This window comes from Marmota flaviventris, chromosome X, assembly GCF_047511675.1.
Source record: "Marmota flaviventris isolate mMarFla1 chromosome X, mMarFla1.hap1, whole genome shotgun sequence".
In the NCBI taxonomy this organism is placed as follows: domain Eukaryota; kingdom Metazoa; phylum Chordata; class Mammalia; order Rodentia; family Sciuridae; genus Marmota; species Marmota flaviventris.
This window is the reverse complement of record NC_092518.1, coordinates 116,711,940-116,734,817: the sequence shown is the minus strand read 5'-3', so window position 1 is coordinate 116,734,817 and position 22,878 is coordinate 116,711,940. Positions and strand designations below refer to the sequence as shown.

At 41.7% G+C, this 22,878-nt stretch overlaps 2 pseudogenes; one reads left to right on the top strand and one right to left on the bottom strand.

The window, feature by feature from the left end:
• Positions 1–390: 390 nt before the first annotated feature.
• LOC114101861 (heme oxygenase 1 pseudogene) lies at positions 391–1,152 on the bottom strand (annotated as a pseudogene).
• LOC114101860 (putative COBW domain-containing protein 7) lies at positions 1,151–21,975 on the top strand (annotated as a pseudogene).
• The last annotated feature ends 903 nt before the right edge of the window (positions 21,976–22,878 follow it).

Sequence of the window (22,878 nt, the reverse complement as noted above, 5' to 3'; positions counted from 1 at the left end):
ATAAGTAGTTGTCAGGATGTCAGGAATCAGATTTTCTTTGTAAATTAGTGACATATTTTATTAATGATTTTGTACCCTTAATAATTGATAACTAAAAGTCACGTCCTGGAAAAATGTAAATTGATGTTACATTTTTCTATACTCCTAATGATGGTTAAGGAAATGTCACTTCTTGGCAAAGTTTTGAAATTGTATAATCAATGACGTATTCTGAATCCATAATGATGAGAAAAATTGCAATAAAAGATGACCCAGAGAAAGCTGCATTAGTGCTCTCTCTCTGGAGATTGCTGCAATGGAACGACTCCTGTCTCATCCTTTTCGCCAACGCCACTCATCCTTCAGGACTCCCTGAACCCTGCTAGGGCAGACCCTGGCACTTCATCCCTTTCAATGGGAGCCCAGGAGGTCCTCACCTTGCATCTGGCTGCTGGCATGGGGGTGAAGGCCTGCCGTCTGTGAGGGGCGCTGGTCCTCGGGGTCTTGGGTCAGCAGCTCCTGCAACTCCTCAAACAGCTGAATGTTGAGCAGGAATGCGGTCTTGGCTTCTTCAATGACCTTTTGCCTGACCTCGGGGGTCATCTCCAGAGTGTTCATGCGTGAGCGGTAGAGCTGCTTGAACTTGTTGGCGCTGGCGATGTTGGGGAAGGTGAAGAAGGCCAGGCCCTCTCCGGAGCTGGGCAGGTCCAGGGCCTTCTGCACAATCTTCTTGAGGATCTGGCCCCCGGACAGGTCACCCAGGTAGCGGGTGTAGGCGTGGGCCACCAGTAGCTCGGGCTCCCTGCGCCCCACCTGCTGCAGCCGATCCACATACCGGTGCGTGGCTGCTGTGTAGGGTACAGCTTCCTGCCAGCGTGGCCCGTACCAGAAGGCCATGTCCTGCTCCAGTGCGGCCCTGCGGTGCAGTTCCTCGGGGAAGTAGAGTGGGGCAAAGACGGGGTCGTCCTTGTTGCGCTCGATCTCCTCCTCCAGGGCCACGTAGACGTGGTACAGGGATGCCATCACCAGCTTGAAGCCCTTTCGGGTCACCTGGCCCTTCTGGAAGTTCCTCATGAACTCGGCATTCTCTGCCTGGGTGTGCACCTCCATGGTGGCCTCCTTCAAGGAGTCGGACAGGTCCTGGGGTAAGCTGTGGCACTGCGGGTGGTCCATGGCCGGGGCTGGCTGGCTGTCGCAGGTGGCTCTGGTGGCGGCGGAGGAGCAGGCAGCGGCTGTCAGGAATCAGATTTTTTGTTAAGGAAAATTAATGCATGGTGATATTAGAGAAGGTGGGAAGAATATGAGAAACATATGTAACTGCAGTATGCAATTTGAATCATCTCCTATAGAGCCCTCTGGATTTCCATATAACCCTTCAGCCCACAGTGCTGATTCCACTAATATAGTGTGTAGGTTGCTCATTGGTACTGGGTTGCCCGCTGCATACCTGTATTCGGGTTGATGTTCTGAGCTTCCCTTGCCCGTTTTCGTTAACACAGAGACCTGTTCACTGCTTCTGGTCCTTTTGAAAAAACAACCGTGGACTGTATCCAGTGATGACTAATGGAATTCCTGGGTTTTTCCAATCTCTCTCCGCATCAGTCATACATAGTTGCCTTACACAGTGTTGGAAATCCTGTTGTAGATTCCACTCTAGTTCCAGTTTGGGCTGGTTGAGCAGTCAGAGTGCTGATATATGGAGTGTGAAGGGCAATTTCAGGCAGAAACCAAGCACCTCAGCTTCTCCAAAGTCCAGATCGGATTGATCTGGGAACCTGGAATTAGAGGCATGCGTGGAAGCTCCCATAATTACAGACAAATGCTCCCCACCAAATGGTTTTAGATTTTATTTTTTAAATTTATATATTTATGTTTTGGGGGTACTGAGCATCAAATCCAGGGTGTTTTACCACTGAATTACATCCCCAACCATTTTTTTTTTTTTTAATTTTGAGACAGGGTCTTGCTAAATTGCTCAGGTTGGCCTTGAACTTGCCATTCTCCCATTTCAGCCTTCTAAGTCACTGGGATTACAGGTGTGCACACCCATGCCCCATGAATTTTTATATTTTAGAACTCAACTACAGGATAATACTTGTACATGGAGGAATGAGCAATGCCTTTCACTGCCTATATACTGTTATTTTACTTTGATTCTTCAATTTATATGTAGTATTGGCATTCTACATAGCATCATATGTAGCACTGGGAATTTTTAAAGTTAACATTTAGTCTATAGGTTTTTAAAATTTTACAGCATGGTAGCAGTCCTACAAGAATCATGAACTTCACTTGGAGCATGTTGACTCAAGGACTGGCCCTGTGACATCAGCTATTTATATTTATGAATAGGAGTTGACTTTGGGCTACTGTGTGTTTTGGGATGAGCTCAGAGTTTGGGTTGTTTTAATGGTCTATGATACATTCTTTTGTGCTTCTTCAAGAGATGTTTTTAAATGTTTTCCTCATAGGGCATGTCAAAAACCATCTAGTACATTTTTGTTCTTACATGATGAGGGCAGTAGTCTCAGGCTGACTAATCTGTCCAGTAGGAGTTTTTTCTCTGAGATCTTCCCATACTCTTCTGTTTTCTGTGTGACTCAATCAGTCCTCTGGCCATAGCTACTTGGTTTGGTACTTTTCACCTTACCCTAGTTGAGCCAGCTGCGCTTATGAGGTCCAGAGTGATAACCTGCAGCCTCATTAATACCCTTTCATGCATAGAATGTAGTTTAGAAGACCTCCTAGTAGGTTCTCCTAAGCTATGCTCATTTCTATCTTTAAAACATGTTTGCTCCCTTCTGTAAGGAGCCTGAGATGATCTGTGAAAATGGTTTACTACTCTCTTGCTCCAAAAAACCCCATGAAATCATGCAAATCAAGAGGTTCAAATCTACATGTTCACTTTAGGACCATTCATGAAACTGTGCCAGCCATCAAGGGTATGCATATTTGAAAAGCCACCAAGAACCTGAAAGATGTCACTTTAAAGAAGCAATATTTTACAGTTCAGGCTTACAATGGTGGAGTTGGGAGGTGTGCCTAGGCCAAACATTGGGGTGGACACAGGTTGGTGGCCCAAAAAGTGTGCTGAATTTGTGCTACACATGCTGAAAAATGCAGAATAATGCTGAACTTAAGAGTTTAGACATAGATTCTCTGCTCATTGAACATATCCAGGTAAACAAAGCACACAGGATGCACCACTGTACTTATAGACCTCATGATCAGATTAACCCATATGAGTTCCCTCGCTACATACAGATGATCCTCACTGAAAAGCAACAATTTATTCCTAAACCAGAAGAAAAAGTTGCACAGAAGAAAAAGATACCCCAGGAGAAACTGAAGAAATAAAAACTGATGGCACAGGAATAAATTCAGCATAAAATAATTGCAAATAAAAGTTTAAAAAAACACGTTTGTCACTTTGATTTCTTGCATTTTGCAAAATATTTGTATTCTTCCAATAAATGTTCGAGAAGATCCCACCTGTAGGTTTTTATTATTCACAATGCATGATCAAAGAGGCTGTGTGTCTGCCACATGAATGAACCAACAGAGCTCAGTTCAGTCTGCTGCATTGAGGACAGAGGCTTGGGGGCAGAGGTATGAAGTTTCCTGGCCATGTAGAAGTTTTATTTTTGTTTATGGAAGTACTCCCCCAAAGGTAGTAGATCTATCACCTCCTTGTGAGAAATGACTCTTCTGGTTCACTTCTTAAAAGCCACAAATACAAGCTGGGTATAGTAGCAAAGGCCTATAATCCCAGTGGCTCAGGAGGCTGAGGCAGAAGAATCACAAGTTCAAAGCCAGCCTCAGCAATTAGTGAGGCCCTAAGTGACTTAGTGAGACTCTATCTCAAAATAAAAAATAAAAAGGGCTGGGGGTGTAGCTCAGTGGTAAAGTGCCCTTGGGTTCAATCCACAGTACCAAACAAAACAAAACAAAAAAATCTTAGGACACTTGCATTGCATTCTTGATTCCTTGCAACTGAGGCATCATTTATTACATATCAGTAGGTCTTATAAAGTTTTTGTAATAGCAGAATTTCATTAAATGGATAGAAGGGTTTGGTTTTTACTTGGCATTGATTTTTCTTTAAATATATCAGTATAGTTTCCACTGTTTGTATACAATTTCCAGATAACTAAAATCACCTGTCCTCTGTGCAGCTTACCTTGGGTTAAACATTTCATCAAATAGCCTTATCATTGTGGTCATTGAAATCCACCCCCACAGAAAAGGATACTATGGCAGTCTGTCCTGCCTATAGCTGTGCTACTCTAGGTGTCTGGGCATGGGTCTGTCCATGTGATTTCAGAAAGATCTTGGCTGTAGATGTCATCAACTATCTTCTTGCCACTCAGTGTGTAGAGGGGCCCAAGCTGCCATGTCTCCCTCTTGCTGAGAGGTTCACCAGTGTGCAGACTTAAATCACTTCTCTTTTTCTCCATTTGTATCTGGAATTTTATTTATATGACTTTTATTATCCTCTCTTGCGTTTCAGAATGAGTCTCACGTTAGGCTGTGAGCCTCTCCCAACTAGCTACACTCACCCATGTCTCCAGCCATTATTGTGTCCTATAGTGTGTGCCCCTCTCCTGAGAAATTCTGTAAAATGTTGTTCTGGGCTGTGATGAGGTTTGAAGGGACTGAGGGGTTATAGAACAGATGGCCAGTGACATTTGGGTTATTATCATTGTTATGGTTTAGATGTGAGGTGTCCCTCAAAAACCCACATGTGAGACAATGCAAGAAGGTTCAGAGGAGAAATGATTGGGTTATAAGAGTCTTAACCCAATCAGTGAATTAATGCCCTGACAGGGATTAACTGAGTGGTAACTGAAGTGGTAGAGTGTGGCTAGTGGTGATGAGAATTGGGGCTTGACTTTGGGTATATATTTTGTATCAGTGAGACCTTGTATCTAAATAAAATAGAAGAAAGGGGCTGGGGATTAGCTCAGTGGGTAAGTACCCCTGGGTTCAATCCCCAGTACCAGAAAAACAAAAAACAAACATTAGAGAGTGGAATTTCTCTCTTTGCCTTCTGATCATCATATGGGCTGCTTCCCTCTGCCACACTCTTCTACCATGATGTCCTACCTCACTTCAAGCCCTGAGGAATGGAGCCAGTCTTGTATGGACTAAGACTTCTGAAACCATGAGCCCTCAAATAAACTTTTCCTCCTGTGAAATTGTTCTGGTTGGGTATTTTAGTCACAGCAGTGAAAAAGCTGATTCAAACAACAGTTATCCAGATACCCAACACTATCAAGTGGTAGTCACACATGGTCTTCTTAAGCTTGCAATGGGCATCCAGTAATGGATCTTTTTTTTTTTTTTTTTTTTTTTTTTTAGAGAGAGAGAGAAATTTTTAATATTTATTTTTCAGTTTTCGGTGGATGCAACATCTTTATTTTATTTGTATGTGGTGCTGAGGATCGAACCCAGCGCCCCGTGCATGCCAGGTGAGCGCGTTACCGCTTGAGCTACACCCTGCCCAGTAATGAATCTTTGGTATAGTTCAGATGAGGCTTCCCAAACCTAATTGTACTGGCCCCCAGATAATGGGGGACATTGGCCAAATGTATGGCATCTTCCCTCAGTCTGTCCCTATAAAAGAGAATGTGTGAGTTAAGGTGACCATAGTCTCAGAAAACCAGGGATGCACAGAGACAAGAATTTCTGCTGCTGGAGGTCCTCCAAGCTATTGCCATCCACAGGTGGGGGATTACATAGGGCTGGCTCACTTTGCCACTATAACTCTCCCAAAGAGACTCTATGACAAAGAGAGGTACACAACCTGGTAGAGAGGGGCAAGGTCTGGGAGAAAAGACTTTGAGTGATATATGTGTTAAACACCCTCAAGATAGAAATAGGACCTACAGGGCAAGAACCTAAGAAAAACTTAGTGAGACTTGTTAGGTATGGTGCTTCTTGCATGTATTTGCAGCATAAAAGCAAACTAATAACTTCAGCAAAATCACACACTCATCAAGCTCCCTCCTGTAATGGCTATAATAGCTCATGTACTGCCTCTGACAGGCCCTGTGCTAAGCATGAGTCTATGTTCTTCCTTCATGCTCATAGTAATCTGGACAGCCAGGTCCTTCATATATGTCTCAGAGAAGCCAAATCACTTGCTCAAGGATATACTGTCAGTGAGTTCCAGAGGCAAGATTAGAGCCAAGATAGCCTGTGTGCTCTTAAACCCATGGCACCTTAGAATGGCATGAAGTTTGGGCTGGGTGCAGTGGTGCACGCCTATAATCCCTGCAGCTCGGGAGGCTGGGGCAGGAGGATTACAGGTTTAAAGCCAGCCTCAGCAACTTAGTGAGGCTCTAAGCAACTCAGTGAGACCCTGTCTCTAAATAAAATACAAAATATGGAGAATGTGGCTCAGTGGTCAAGTGTCCTGAGTTCAATCTCTGGTACCAAAAAAAAAAAAAAGTCTAAATCAGGTGTGGTGGTGCATACCTGTAATCCCCTTGATTTGGAAGGCTGAGGCAAGAGGATAGCAAGTTCCAGTCTAGCCTCAGCAACTTAGCAGGACCTTGTCTCAAAATGAAAAATAAAAAGAGTTGGGGATGTAGCTCAGTGGCAAAGCACCCCAGGGTTTAATACACAGAACTACAAAAAAGAAAGAAAGCTCACAATGTACAAATATAAGCATGCTATATTTGTACATATACCAAAATTTTATAAAATATGCCTTTAGGGATGTGGTGCAGCTCAGTGGTAAACTATTTGACTAACGTGTGAAAGACCCTGGTTTCCATCCCCAACACTGAGAAAGGAAAGAAAGAAAATATGTAATTATATCTATCTCCAGAACTAGATATATAAAGATAAATCAAAACATTAACAGTATTTTTATGGAGAATTAAATCAAAATATCTGAGGCTGGGTTAACCCAACTTCCTCACTTTAAGATAAGGAAACAGAAACTAGCAGATAGAAGGCTAGAACCTGGTATTGTTCCTTGAAATGGCTGGGTTTGTTTGTTTGTTTGTTGGGGGGGGGGGGGGGGGCTGTGTGTGTGTTACTGAGGATGGATTGAACCAGGGCCTCACACGTGCTAGGCAAGTGCTCTACCTTTGAACCACAGCCACAACCCCAAATCACTGCCTTTAAAAAGTCATCTCTCAAAAGGACCCTTCACCAAATGTATTTATAAAACATCTATTTTCAAAGAAGACATCATCTGAGGGAGGACAGTTGTCTCAGGCTGACATAAGGTATGTGCCTAGGAGATGCTGCTGTGGACACAACTGTTGGCTTCTTAGCTATGCTAAGTTCCATAGTAAAGATCATTGTTTCAGGGTAACAGATAATAATTTAATTGTTGTACTTCAATGTTCATATTCATCCGATAACTCTTCAATTTTTCTGCTTATTCAGGAATAGACTGAAATCAAGGAATAGACCGCCATCTAGAGGCCATTTGTATCTCAGGGAACAGGTTTCAAACATCTGTTATCTGGGCAAGTCATTTCTCTCAGTTGGATCTCAATTTTCTCACCTGCAAAATGAAGGTAAGAAGAACAAGATATTACTGCAATTTCCCACTCTTTGTAGGTCTGCCCACTTTCTTCTTATTATTAACCATGAAACCTGCTCAGAATGCCACTCTGTATCACATTCTCACTTCTAACCTGAGGGATGTCAAGACATGCTGTATTGATCTTCACAAAGCAAGGATCTTTGATCCCATACTGTGGTAAAACTATCATCCTGCATCTGAATTTCACACAACATTCCAGTTGTGGGCTACATAAATGTCTTTTTTTTTTTTTTTGGCACCATGGGTTGAAGATGGTTTTGAACTCTCAATCCTCTGGTCTTAGCCTCCTGAACCGCTGGAATTACAGGTGTGTGCCACCATGCCCAGCCTTACACAGATGTTTATTTTAACTCCTTACTTTCTTGGAGGCAATCCAGCGACACCCTTTTATTGTCCATTCCTCTTAGGATGTAAGGAGGGAAATTCAAACCCTGAGATGGTTTGTTTCCATCCAGTTTTTGTTTGTTTCCCTGCAAACCCAGAGGTAGTTTATCTTTACACAGTTTTTGTTGTTGTTGACTGAGGATTGAACCTAGGGGCACTTTACCACTGAGTTACATCCCTAGTCCTTTATATTTTTATCTTTTAAATTTTTGAGACAGTCTTGCTAAGTTGCTGAGGCTGGCCTCTAATTTGCAATGGTCCTGCCTCAGCCTCCTGAGTACCTGGGATTAACAGGCATGCACCACTGCACCAACCTCTACCCAATTTTTGACTGAACATTCACACCAGTGGATTAGAAAGGATTTACACTCCTTGGTTGAACCTATATCTATATACTGACTTCATTGCTATCTGTTGGCTGTTGCCCTTTTATAATATTCTGTTTTGCTCGAGGTACTAGCTCACATTTTCATATACAGACCATGGCCAATTGGTTGTGAAGAAGACCACAGCAAGTCCTCAGACCACAGGATGCAGGTGCTTCCCTTTGTTTTATATCTTTGCCACCCCTTCCTTCAAGAAGTGAAGGTGGAGTCTGTTTCTCCACCCTCAGGGTTTGTGCTGGCCTCTGACTTGCTTATACCTAAAAAATGTGGTGGACAAATTGGGGCTTCTGAGCCTAGTCAAGAAGGCTCTGATGCTTCTATGCTTCTTCTCTTGAAACCCAAATCAAAAAGACTGGGAGCCTAGTCAGTATGGTGGCACACACCTGTAATCCCAGCTGTTTGGGAGGATATGGAAAATAGGCCCCAGGGAACTTCCCTTATCTTCAGCTGTTCCCTTACCTGCCCTCCTGCCATGTGTGTTGGGAAACGTGTGTGGTAAATTGAAGCAGCAGGATAAAATAGAAAGCCAGGCCCCAGCCGAGGAAGGGCAAGAAAGGGAAATGCAGAGAGCACAGAAGGGACTCAACCTGGCCCCGCCTATAGCTGAAACAGGCTTTCCCGGTACTGAGCCCCTATGATCTCTAGCCACACCCTTTGAAGGACATGGAAAATAACAACCCCCAAGGAGAAAGGGAGAGTAATGAGCTCTGAACTTGTTGCAGTTTTCCTTATTTACAACTGTTCCCCTGACTGCCCAAGGTCTCCTTCCAGCTGTAACCAACACAGTTCCTGACAGAACTCAGCCCCTCTAAACCCTATAAAAATCAGACCCTTATTGTAGCCAGTTACCCTTTTCCCTCTTGAAAATGTGCCTCTCCACTGCTTTCAGCATCGCTGGTCCGTTGAGGTCTGCCTCCATTTCTTTTTCTTTCTGTATTCTTTTTCATCTGGTTTCAATTACAAGTTCAAAGCCAGCATCAGCAACTTAGCAAGGCCCTAAGCAACTTAGCAAGACCTGGTCTCTAAATAAAAAATAAAAAACACTGGGGATGTGGCTCAGTGATTAAATACCCCTGGGTCCAATCTCTCAGTACCAAAAAAAAAAAAAAAAAAAAGAACGGGAGCCTAAGTTTCCTGGGATCTTAAGGAATCTGGATACCCTTGAACTATACTGCAATCTAAGCTACTGGGCATAAGGCAAGGCCAGACAGGTCTTTTTCTTCACCAGTCTGCCTTGGCCAATCCTGACTTGCTATCTAAATCTGCCACATTCAAGCAATCACTCTTGGCCAGTGCTCTCCAGAGGCCTGCACTGGGGTAGCTGGGCAGTCACTCTGAGTTGCAGGACAGGGAGGAGGTCCTGAGCCCCTTCTTCATACAGATAGTCCACAAGCCACTCTCAGGACAGCAAGATATAGAAGTGGATCTGTGCCCTTGTCAACACATGGCTTCCAGGGCCTGTCAACATAGATGACAAAGTATGTTCACTCTCACCTAACTCCACTGTATAAAGTCTGTGTGAGTGGACAGAGCTGACTGGAAAGAAAGAGCACACAGGATGGTATGTCCAGGCCCTGCCCTTTCTGAACCACTGCCCCAGACCTCACATCCTAGGAGGCAGCCCTGTCCATCTTGGCCCCCAGACCCCATCAGCTCTGTCTTGTGGGTTGTGCTTGGCATCATATCCCACTGAGGCCTCATGGTCTACCTTCAAGAGCTACATATACACACATCTTATAGATGCTGCTGAGAGCTAGAAATCAGATAGGCAGACAGGGTGGGACCTCAGTTGCAACAGTTCCATATACAAAGTATCTGCAGGGCCAGATAGCAAGTGGTCAAGCATGTGAACAAGCACATGAACAGCACATGCTCAACATCCTGATAGGACAGGGAGGGCGCATGATCACCAAGTATCTCCCTCTGATTGGAAGAAGAAACTACCTTCCCCAAAGGTCATCAAATAATAAAGTTCACCTCCAGCAATACCATACCATATAAACCCCCTAGATAGCAGTAACATGGCAGCTACCAATTTGGGACCCCTGCGTTGTAATAATTGTACTTCTCCTCTGTTTAAAGAAATAAATTCTGTCACTTTACTCTACCTTCCATTGTCAGTGGGTCTCATTCTTTGGATCTGTGTACACCTTGCAACTGTGTGACTCACTGCTGTGGTCACTCAAGTGGCATGAAGAAGGCATGTTCCAAATGGAAAGGGGGAGGACAAATTAATGCAATGGGTGCATTAAGTGGATGGGAATGGTGCTATGAATTCTCTCCTCACAACTATTCTCACTGCTGTTGTTTTGCAGCAACTTTTTAAAATCACAGGTATGAAAAAATATGACCTCCTAAATAGATACTTCAGACCCAGTGCAAGTCTATGTTGGCAGATGCCGCACTAAACATAATTAATGTGGGAGGCAGTGTCTCAAAGGTATGGTTAACTTTCCAGGTCTTACCTGTCTCCCGGTTACTTTGGAATTCAGGGAAGAACAATGACAAAAGTACAAGGCCCAAGTCTCTTGTTTTTGCCACTAGGAAGCTATTACTGTGGAGATGAAAGTTAGAAGGAAATCAGATTATTCAAAGGCCAGTCCTGAAGTGGTGGAGGGGCTATTTATTCTCAAACCTCCATTTTAGGGAACTCAGGGGTCAAAGGGCTTGTGTGAGGAGGTAAGGAGGGTCACAGGGAAATGGACAGGAAGGCTGTAACTGAGGGCAGCATCTGGGCTCAGGAACAGTCTTTGTCCTTCAGGGGATGTTTTCCTTTCTCCTTAGTTTAAACATTCTTTCCAATCACAAGTGACCTTTGTCTCCTGGGCCAATCCTTGTAACTCTTTAAAGTAAACACATTATTTTCCTGCAAATTAAACATTAGCTTTGTTTTACTTAGAGAGCAGGATTATTAGCAAGTCCTTTGCTAGCTTTGAGGACCACCTACTATTCCAGGTTTTGAAAAACTAAAGGAGGTCTGAGTTACTAATTTTTTTAATTTTATTTTTATTGTTTAGCTGTTGATAGACCTTTATTTTGTTTATTTTTATGTGGTGCTAAAAACCCAGTACCTCACACACGCTAGGCAAGTGCTCTACCACTGAGCCACCATCCCTAATTCTTTTTTTTTTTTAAATATGTTTTACATTGTCAATGGATCTTTTATTTTATTTATGTGTTTACATGCAGTGCTAAGGATTGAACTCAGGGCCTCACATTTGCCAGGTAAGCAAGTACCATTGAGCCACAATCCCAGCCCAAACTAATTTTTGTCCCCCTTTCTGGGAGTAGTTGACTCTAGAAGTTAATAACTCAGGTAGTCTTTTGTGCAGCTATTATGGAAAGCAGTATGGTGATTTCTTGGAAATCTGGGAATGGAACCACCATTTGACCCAACTATCCCACTCCTCACTCTATACCCAAAGGACTTAAAAACAGCATACTACAGGGACACAGCCACATCAGTGTTCACAGCAGCACAATTCACAATAGCTAAACTGTGGAGCCAACCTAGATGCCCTTCAATAGATGAATGGATTAAAAAATGTTGCATATATACACAATGGAATTTTACATAGCAATAAAAGAGAATAAAATCATGGCATTGCAGGTAAATGGATGGCTTGGAGAAGATAATGCTAAGTGAAATCAGCCCATCCCAAAAAACAAATGCGGAATGTTTTCACTGATATAAGGAGGCTGACTCATAGTGGGGTAGGGAGGGGGAGCATGGGAGGATTAGATGAATTCTAGATAGGGCAAAGGGGTGGGAGGGGTGTGATGAACATCATTAAACAAAGTACATGTATGAAGACACGAATTGGTGTCAACATACTGTATATACAAACAGAAATATGAAAAATTGTGGAATATATGTGTAATAAGAATTGTAATGCAAAAAAAAACAAAGTACATGTATAAAGACGTGAATTGACGTGAACATACTTTATACAAAGATATGAAAAATTGTGCTCTATATGTGTAATAAGAATTGTAATGCATTCCACTGTGTGTATTTAAAAAAAATAAAATAAAATTCTTTAAAAAAAAGTAGTTTTTTGTTGTTGATGTTGTTGTTTGTTTTTCTGATGCTGAGGATGGAAGCCAGGGCCTCCTACATACTAAGAAGTGCACTGGGCCACATCCCTAGCCCCCAAGGGGCTTTTCTTTAGAAGTTACAGAGTTAGGCAAAGGATAACTTACAAGGGTCAAGCTTGGGAAGTAAAGCTAATCAGAATCAGGTGGTATAAAACACAGTGGCACAGCTATTACCATTGTCACAACAGGAGTTGTGTTTATGTGGGTGCATAGTGGTGTGTTGGGAGGTTGGAGGCTTTCCTCACTTGTTACAAGTGTTCCACAATGAGAATCCACCCTGCCTTTATAATCACACATATTGATTGGTCTTTGTAAGGAGGATCCAGGGCTTCTGCTCAAGGACCTAATATGATCCTTTTTTTTTTTTTTGGTACCAAGGATTGAACCTAGTGGTGCTTAAACCCTGAGCCATATCCCCAGCCCTATTTATTGTTTACTTAGAGACAGGGTCTTACTAAGTTCCTTTGGACCTTGCTAAGTTGCTGAAGCTGGCTTTCAACTCACAATCCTTTTGCCTCGGCCTCCTGAGCTGCTGGGATTACAGGTGTGTGGCTGAGGTGATCATTTCTGTCTGCCCATCTTCCATCATATTGCAGCAGATTACTTTGATTTATGCTTGTGTGTGTGCATGCGCATGTGTGTATGTGTGTGTGTGTGTGTGTATAAGAGTATGTGGGGGCTGGGGCTGGGGCTCAGTGGTAGAGCGCTCATCTTGCATGTGTGAGGCCCTGGGTTTGATCCTCAGCACCACAAAGATAAAAAAGAAAAAAGTTATTGTGTCCCCCTACAAATAAAATAAATATTTTAAAAAAAGAGTAATGTGAAAGTTGAATGTAACTTTTTCAAGATGCAGGACATCATTATTACTATAGCAGCAAACTTCCTGCCAGGTTTTGACCCCCCCATACCAATTCCCAAAAGAAGAAATATGGTAGCCGATGGGCATGAGGGAAAGCACGTAATCTATGACTACTTGTTTACATTTTGTTTTGTTTTTGTCAGGCCCTCATCTCCTTAGAACATAAGATAGGGGAGAATGGGAACATCTGCCTTCCTTCCTGCTGGATTCCTAGTGTTTAGCACAGTGGGAGATAAATAACCCATGCTCTTTTAATATTTCCTTAACTTGATTGTTGAAGAGATACAATTTAAAACAACCATGCAGATGAAAGCCATTCTGCTGGGGAGAGTCCTCACTTTGTTTCTGGAAAACAACTTTGTCAATACATGTCCCAAACTTAAAAGGATTATGTTGTTTTTGAGCTAGCCACTACTCTTTTAGCCGTTGCTAAACTAAGCTAAAGAGTTCATCAGTTGTGTGGTAAACAACTTAACCATGATGAAGTCTATCATCTTTGTCTTCATAATAATTAAACATTAAAAAATAATGTTATATTGGGGGCTAGGGCTGTGGCTCAGTGGTAGAGCCCTCGCTTAGCACATGCGAAGCCCTGGATTTGATCCTCAGCACCACATAAAAATAAATAAAATAAAGGTATTGCGTCCAACTACAACTAAAAACTAAATATTTTAAAAATAATAATGTTATAGGAGAATTTTTATATAGTTTTTAGATGTTGATGAACCTTTATTTTATTCATTTATTTATATGTGGTGCTGAAAATCAAATCCAGTGCCTCAAACATGCTAGGCAAGCGCTCTACTACTGAGCCACAACCTCATCCCTATAGAACATTTAATACCTTGGAGAGATCTTCACAAGATTGTTAGAAAGTACAAACAAGATGCTATGCAAGGCCAGGTGCAGTGACGCACACCTGTAATCACAGCTGCTTGGGAGGCTGAGGCAGTAGGATCGTGAGTTCAAAGCCAGCCTCAGCAAAAGCTAGTTGCAAAGCAACTCAGTCAGACCCTGTCTCTAAAATATAAAATAGGGCTGGGGATGTGGCTCAGTGGTTAAGTGCCTGTAAGTGCAATCCTTGGTACCAAAAAAAAAAAAAAAAAGTTATGAAAGTAAATACTACCATTTAAATTTTTTTATTTACTCCTAGAGAGGAAAATAATGTAAAAAAAATAATGTAAGCAAAATGCCATTGCATTCTGAGTTGTTTTCTGAAGTATTGAATATCAGGTAATTTTTATCTTTGTCTATTGTTTTATCTATATTTCCCAAATTTCTACACTTTCGTAATAAAAGACCATTGAAATTTACTAAACTGGGGCTGGGGATGTGGCTCAAGTGGTAGCACGCTCACTTGGCATGCATGCGGCCCGGGTTCGATCCTCAGCACCACATACAAACAAAGATGTTGTGTCCGCCGAAAACTAAAAAAATAAATATTAAAAATTCAAAAAAAAAAAAAAAAGAAATTTACTAAACTGGACAGCTTTGCCACCTGGTGGCATGTCCAGTCATCATCTGCCTTTAATCTGAGGGAGGAATGTGGTCATCAGATTGCAGAGCAGATACCACTGCAGGAGCCTGATTGCTTCTGCATCAAGACAGCTGGGAGAATCCTGCCATCATATGGTCAAAGGTAGCAATTACAGTTCCTCTAGTGCATGGCCACTTTTCCTAGGCAAAGGATCCATAAATCTTGAAAGTTCTACCTTGGCTAAAACCTGCAGTCTGTGGGCTGAAGAGTGATTGGGATTGGGGTCCTCTCTTGGCTATGGAGAAGAAGGGATCCACTGAAGTTAAAGTCAGGGGACAAAACAGATTTGGTGACTGCCATTGGAGACCAGTAGGAGGATGGGGATGAAGAAGATGGGGGTTAAGGGATAGAAAATGTGCAACCACCAAGAAGGACAAAAGGAGCAGTGTTCAGGGAAGAGAAGAAAAGAAGGAGCTTAGATCTGGGCCAGTAGCTACAGAATCAAGCCAGCGTTCTTTCTTAAAAAAATATTTTTATAGTAGATGAACACAATTTCTTTATTTTTATGTGGTGCTGAGGATTGAACCCAGTGCCTCACACATGCTAGGCAAGTGCTCTACCAACTGAGCTACAGCCACAGCCATGGGCTATAGCCTTCTTTATTAAAATATCAGGGTATCTTCTATTTCTAGGGATTCACCTTTTGTTAGGAATGTAAAAATAATTTCCAAACACCATGGTTTTCTAGTTTTCTCTGAACTGTGTCTTGGCTGATAGTGGTTTTTAGGGAACTTCTCAGCCCTAACTCCCCATATAAAATTTTGGGCAAGGGTCTCTGGTCAGTTTTAGCATGTGAAAGAGTGGAGGGGCCTGGAACACCCTACACTCTCTCTATTGTTTTGTAATCTGCTTTTATTACTTGCTGTTTTGGCATGACCATTTCCCATAATAGAGATATGGAAAATATGATATGTTTTTATTTTATTCCACTGCATGTATATTCTGATGAATTTATTTCTCTCCAATTTCTGGGCTTCATGGATATATGTTTGGTTTGGTTTGGGGGCTCATTGCTACTTACATCTCTGTTTTGGAAAACCTAAGTGGACACCATTCCCCACATGATGGAAGGAAAGGCAGTGTCTTCACTCAAAATCTTTTGTCATAGAAACATGGAGGTCACCTTCCATGGTACCTATTTTGAATATATAGAATGTCTGTGTCCCCCACCAATATCATACTTGAAACTCATCACCAACATGATAGCATTAGGAGGTGACACCTATGGAAGGAGAGATTAGTGCCCTTATAAAAGAGGCCCCAGAGAACTGCCTTGCTCCTTCTGGCATGTGAGGTTACAGCAAGAAGGTATCATCTATACCAGTTACCAGATCCACTGCCAACTTGACCTTGGAATTCTCAGCCTCCAGAAATGGGAGAGAGAAATAAATAAATTTCTGTTGTTTATAAGGCTCTCAGTCAAAGACTTTTTATTATAGGAGCCTGAACAGACTAAGACAGAATGTCCAATTTGTATTAAGTAGGTTTAAACTAACTTTAAAGAATTAATAAAGAATTGGAAATATAAACCTTAAAGACTAAGGGTCTTCCACAAGTGGTAAGGTTTCTTTCTATTCTTCTTTCTGTTCTCTTACAGAACAATTTAGTCCAAAATCCAGTAGGTGAGGCCAAGCAATGTATTTGAATTGGGGAGCCAGTGTGATTGTATATATGTGATTGTATATTCTGTGGTATCAGGGACGAGCAGAGTAAGACAAGTATCTATAGGGAGGGAATAGTGGCAATGGTGGTTCAATGTCAGGGATTAGAACCCATATGGGATGAAGAGAGCAATTCCATTGAGAAAGGCAGTGGCCCACGAGTCTAGAAACAGAGGTAGTCTGGCATGGTGTTTCAGAATCTTATTGTAATAGGGAAGACAGTTACATTAAGTGGGAGGTAACAGTTAAGGCTGAATTGTGTCCTTCTAAAATTCATGATGAAGTCTTAACTGCCAGCGAATTGACCTTATCTGGAGAGAGGGTCTTTGCAGAACTAATGAAGTTGAGATTCTTAGGCCAGGCCTTAATCCTGAATGACTGGTGTCCTTATAAACAGGGCAAATTTAAACACAGAGATACACTCAGAGGGAAGAGACACAGGGAGAAGACAACCATCTAAAAGTCAAGGAGAGAGACCTGAAACAGGTTATTCTCTTAAAACCCTCAGAAGAAACCAACCCTATCAGTACTTTGATATTGAAATTGAGCCTCTAAAACCATTTTTTCAATCTGTTGGTTTGTGGTAGCTCTTGCAAACAAATATGATAATAGGATTTTGAACCCTGAACATTGTAGAAGGGTGTCTACCTTCAGGGCAGGTAGTAGTGGTGAGCATGACCTAAGTTGAGTTAGGTGCAGTGCAAAGAGAGATCCTAGCAAAAGACATTAGAATCTAATGAGGTAAAGATGGTGCTTATTGGGAGCAGCTCAGCATAGAGTACCTAAGCCTAAAGTTAGATTAGAGGGACACCCAGAAGAGAAAGTGGACCATCAAGTGTCAATCAGGCAGAGTGCTGTGGTTTGAATACGTCCCCCAAAACTTGTGTGTTAGAAACTTAATCCACAAATTCATATGTTAATGGTTTTTGGAACTGGGCCCTTTGGGAGGTGATCTGGTCATAGGGCTTCACCTCATGAATGGATTAAGAGGTTATTGAGGGGGCTGGGGATGTGGCTCAAGCGGTAGCGTGCTCGCCTAGCATGCGTGCAGCCCGGGCTCGATCCTCAGCACCACATACAAACAAAGATGTTGTGTCCGCCGAAAACTAAAAATAAATAAATAGATAGATAAATATTAAAAAATTCTCTCTCTCTCTCTCTCTCTTTAAAAAAAAAAAAGGTTATTGAGGGAGTGGCTTTAACATGAAAGCAAGCTCTCTCTCTCCCAGATTTGCTCTCTTTTACCAAGTGATGCCCTTTGCCCTGTCATGACCCAGCAGAAAGGCTGTCACCAGAAACTGAGCAGATGTCAGTGCCATACTCTTGAACTTCTTAGCCTCCAGAACTGTAGGCTAAATAAGCATTTCTTTATAAATTACCCAGTCTGCATTCCATTAGAACAACAGAAAACAGACTAAGACATGGGGCAAGGACAGCTTCCATGGTGAGAGGTCAAAGACAGAAGTTGGAAATCAACCTATTATCCAGAGTGACAATACAGTACATTAAGTACATATAGCAGAAGGTGACATAATTGTAAGGAACTTCAACACTCTTAAAAGTAGGTAAATTTTTGCTGAGCATGCTGGCACATGTTTGTAACCCTAGAGACTGGGGTGGCTGAAGCAGGAGGATCACAAGTTCAAGGCCAGTCATGGCAACTTAGCAAGACCCTGTCTCAAAATAAAAAAAAAAAAAATAAAAGTGTTTGGGGAGTGTAGCTTAGTGGTAAAGTGCCCCTAGGTCAATCCCCAGTACCAAAATAAATAAATAAATAATTTTTTTTAAAGTAGGGATTTTTTGTTTAGATATGGATGTCCATTTTCACCACTCTTATGCAATACAGTATTGAAGTCCTACAGCAATAACACAGGAGAAAGACATAAAGGACACTTAAGCTGGGCATAGTGGCACACACCTAGAGGCAGGAGGATGGCAAGTTTGAGGCCAGCCTAAGCAACTTAGCAAGACCCTGTCTCAAAATAAAGGGCTGGGAATGTATCTCAGTGGTAAAACACCACAGGGTTTGATCCCCAGTACCAAAAAAGGAAAAAAAAATCCAAATAGGAAAGGAGAGGTCAAATTATCCGTGTCTGCAGATAATGTTGTCAGAATTAAAATTCATTTTTGTTGAATACATACTTTTTTATAAGCTTAAGCATATGGAAGTAATGTTACATTTTGTGATTAGTAATGCCAATATAAGAAGTTCAGGTAGTTATAATTAATTAGGATCTCCAAGAGAATACAATTCCAAAGCTTACCCAAAAAAGTACATTTGTATTGTAATTTCCACTGTTAATAGCCTGAAGAAGGTACACTTTTTTTAAAACCCAAAATGATCAAATCAATGTGATTTGTCCAAGGACTCACTTTGAATATGTGAACTTGGATTTTTATTTTAAAAACTATTTTGAGCTATCAGGTTTTTTTTTCTTTATAGTCCATCACATCTCAGCCAGGTTTGGTGGCATGTGCCTATAGTTTCAGATCCTCAGGAGGTTGAGGCAGGAGGTTCATTTGTATACACAGGTTGGAGGTCAGCCAGAGCAACATATCAAAAAACCCAACTCAAAAACAAAAAAATGATTTTAAAAAAATGTTGGCAGCAGGTCCACCCTGGCCCCTGGAGCCCAACCTCCACTAGTTTGTTCTGCATGCCAGTGTGGCCAGCTCACAAGGCCATGGCGAACTTGCGGTTTTTCTGTTCCTGCTTGTCCATCTGAGACATATGTATTCCACGGGAATGCCTTGACCTTTTCCGGTCTGATGGACTTCTTGTTAAGGGAGGTTTCGGTACCTGACAATAATAGATGGTGAAACTAAATTTCTCCCCCCTCCCTCCTGCTTTTGGGTAGTTTTCCACTTCTGCTGCTTGGGGTATAAAAAAAGTGTGTTAGCAATAAAGATTATTATTGACTCCTGGATGAAGAACCTTGGTGTCCTGTGTGTCTTTTAACCTCGCCGTCCCTCGCCGGACTCGGCTCCCTTGGCCGGACGCGGCAAAAAAAGTCTACCATATTTCTATCCCCAAACACGTAATAATTAGATTTCAGAAAAGGAAAGACAAATTGGACTTAGACAAGAAACAGAAACTGAAATAAAGAAATGAGAGGGAGAGATTCTATTTCCCCTTGAGATTCACTCTAAGAATCATAAAAAGGAATGGTGTGTAGGAATTTTAAAAAGACGGAAGATAGGTTAGGCTTGTTGGTGCACGCCTGTAATCCCAGTGGCTCAGGAGGCTGAGGCAGTCACGAGTTCAAAGCCAGCCTCAACAACTTAGCAGGGCTCTAAGCAACTCACTGGTCCCTGTCTCTAAATAAAATCCAAAAAAGGGCTGGGAATGTGGCTCAGGAGTTAAGAACCCCTGAGTTCAATCTCCATTACTGTTGTAGGGACAGATGAGGCAAGGCATCAAAGATAGCAGGAAACAGTTTTATGTGGCTGTAGCCAGGTTCAGAGGGCACAGCTTTTGCTGTCATCAATCAATTCCCTGAACCCCAAGTTCAGGTAGTTTCAGAGTTTTATACCCAGCGTGTAAGGGGAGGGGCTCAGAAGTTCACAGTCTGCAGAAGTTCACATAAAGCACCTTTTTCTTTCACTTTTCTGGGCAAGTTAACCCTTCAAGGACAGCACCTGACTGAGAAGGGGAGAGCTTTTTTCCCCTTTATTTCCTCCCCCTGCCAGCTATTACCATGGAGCCCAATTGGTAGCTTCTCTTATTTTAGAAATGTAGACATCTGTGTGAAGCCCCAGCTCAAGGCCAGAGACCTTGTTTACACATTTCTACAAACTACTATACTGGATACATATTTGTGAGAAACTAGTAAGGGGGTGTCCAGCACCTGGAGTGCTGATTTCTTCCCAGCTAGTGGCCAAGTAAAATAGGACAACATGAAAATAGGAAGTTTATCTACATTGAACTGTTTTTTAGAGACTTTTTTGCTTACAGTCCTAAAATCAGCCATAGTAAAGATTTCTGGAGAAGCCCAGTTAAGATTTTTCTGTGGAGAAAGGGGGTGCCACTTCAGTACCAAAAACAAAAAGACAGGAGATAAGGGTAGGAGTGTAGCTCAGTGGTGAAATGCTTGCCTGGCACTGGTTCAACCCCTAGTACAGCAAAACAACAACAACAAAACATGAGGTATACTTCTTTTTTTTTAATATTAGTCATTACATAATTTTATGTAGAGGTATACTTCTTAAGCAAAATAGTTGAGCTGGTTCAGGTGTTGAGTCCACTTGAGCATCTTCCTGGATTTTTTAAAACCTTGACAGCATAATTTTAGCAATGTTAAAATATAAGTCTCAGAGGCTGGGGGCAATGGGTCAGCGGTTGAGTGCTTGCTTAGCATGTACGAGGCTCTGGATTCCATCCCCAGCACCACAAATAAATAAACAACAACAACCACAAAATGTGTGTCCCATACAAATACATTGTGTCAAACTTTTGCAGAATGCATTATAATAAGGGAACTGGTGAGATGACAAAGCTGGTTCAAAGAGGGATAGAAAACCTGAATGTAACTAGGTTCGCGGGCACACTCCTATGATCTCAAAGGTTTAGGAGGCTGAGGAAGGAGGATCGCAAATTCAAAGCCAGCCTCAGCAATTTAGCAGGGCCTTAAGCAATGCAGCGAGACCCTGTCTCTATATAAAATACAAAATGGGGCTGGGGATGTGGCTCAGTAGTTGAGTGCCCTGAGTTCAATTCCTGGTACCCACCCCAAAAAAGAGCAACTATTAGCTAGACATGATGGCACATGCCTGTAATCCCAGTAGTTCAGGAGGCTGAGGCAGGAGGATTACAATTTCAAGGTCAGTTTCAGCAATTTAGCAAGGCCCTAAGTGACTTAATGAGACCGTGACTCAAAATAAAAAATAAAAAGAGCAGGGGATGTAGCTCAGTGGTTAAGCACCACTGAGTTCAATCCCCAGTACCCTCCCCGCAAAAGAGCAACTATTAGATTAATAAATGAACCAAGAATACTCTTAGAAACACAAACATCAAGAGTTGATCTCTCTAATGTATCAAATATTCATGCATTTATAGTCTCTCTGGAAAGTGCTTGCAGAAAACACTTCAATGTATGCCAGCAACACAGCCTCACCTTTATCAGAATATTGTTATAGTAAAAAAATATTGTTATAGTCACATTTGAAGTAAATGCAAAAGAGGGCTAAGAATATTTATTCACAGTCTCCTGTGGGAAGAGTGTGAGAAATAAGGACAGTCACTGCACGAAAGTCACATGGCACTAAAAGGGATGGAACTGAACAAAGACAAACCACAACAAGTGATTGTCCAAGGTGAAGGCAAGCTCTGTAATCTGGAAGAGAGTCCAGTAAACTGGAAAGATGACACTGAAAGAACAAATCAATTAGTCCTTATTGGCAGGAATTTAGATAAGGATATCCTTAAACAACTATTTATAGCTGCTGTGACAGAAACAGAAAAGCAGTGGACAGCACATTTCAAGGAAGACCAAATTTGTGTGTGACAACAGTGGAAACACACACATTTGTACCAGGGATTGAATGCAGGAGTCTTAAACCCTGAGCCACATCCATAGCCCTTTTAATTTTTTATTTTGAGACAGGGTCTCACTAAGTTGCTTAGGGCCTGGCTAAATTGCTGAGGCTGGCTTTAAACTTGGGATCCTCCTGCCTCAGCCTCCTGATTCACTGGGATTACAGACATGAACCACCACACTTGGCCCTACTGGGTATATTTCAAGCATCTGTGCTTTTTCTTACATCTATTAAAAATTCCAGTGTACTTTAAATAGTATTAAAAAATATTTTTTTGGTACTAGAGATTTAACCCAGGGATGTTTTACCATTGAGCCACATCCTGGCTATATATATATATATATATATATATATATATATATATATATATTTTAGTTGTTGATGTACCTTTATTTTATTTATTTATATGTGGTGCTGAGGATCAAACCCAGGGCCTCACACATGCTAGGCAAGTGCTCTACCACTGAGCTAAAACCCCAGTCCCCTAAAATAGTGTTTATCTTATAGAATACATAAAATTAAGAAAATTGGTATTGTGAAACATTTGAAACTCATACAATAAAATATAATATCCTCTGGTATTAAATAAACAAAGAAAATAAGAAGATATACTGAACAACTATATGCCAAAAAATGAAAATCTGAGTAAAATGGACAGATTTCTTGAAGAAATGACTTATACAAAAAAAAAAAAGTAGAACAAAATCTGAGTTAAAATCCTCCGCTCTTGGCACATGCCTGTAATCCCGGCTACCTGGGAAGCTGAAGCAGGAGGATCACAAGTTCAAGGCCAGCCTGGACCATTTAGTGAGACTGTATTTCAAAATAAAAAATAAAAGGTGGTGGGGATATAGCTCATTAGCAGAGCTCTT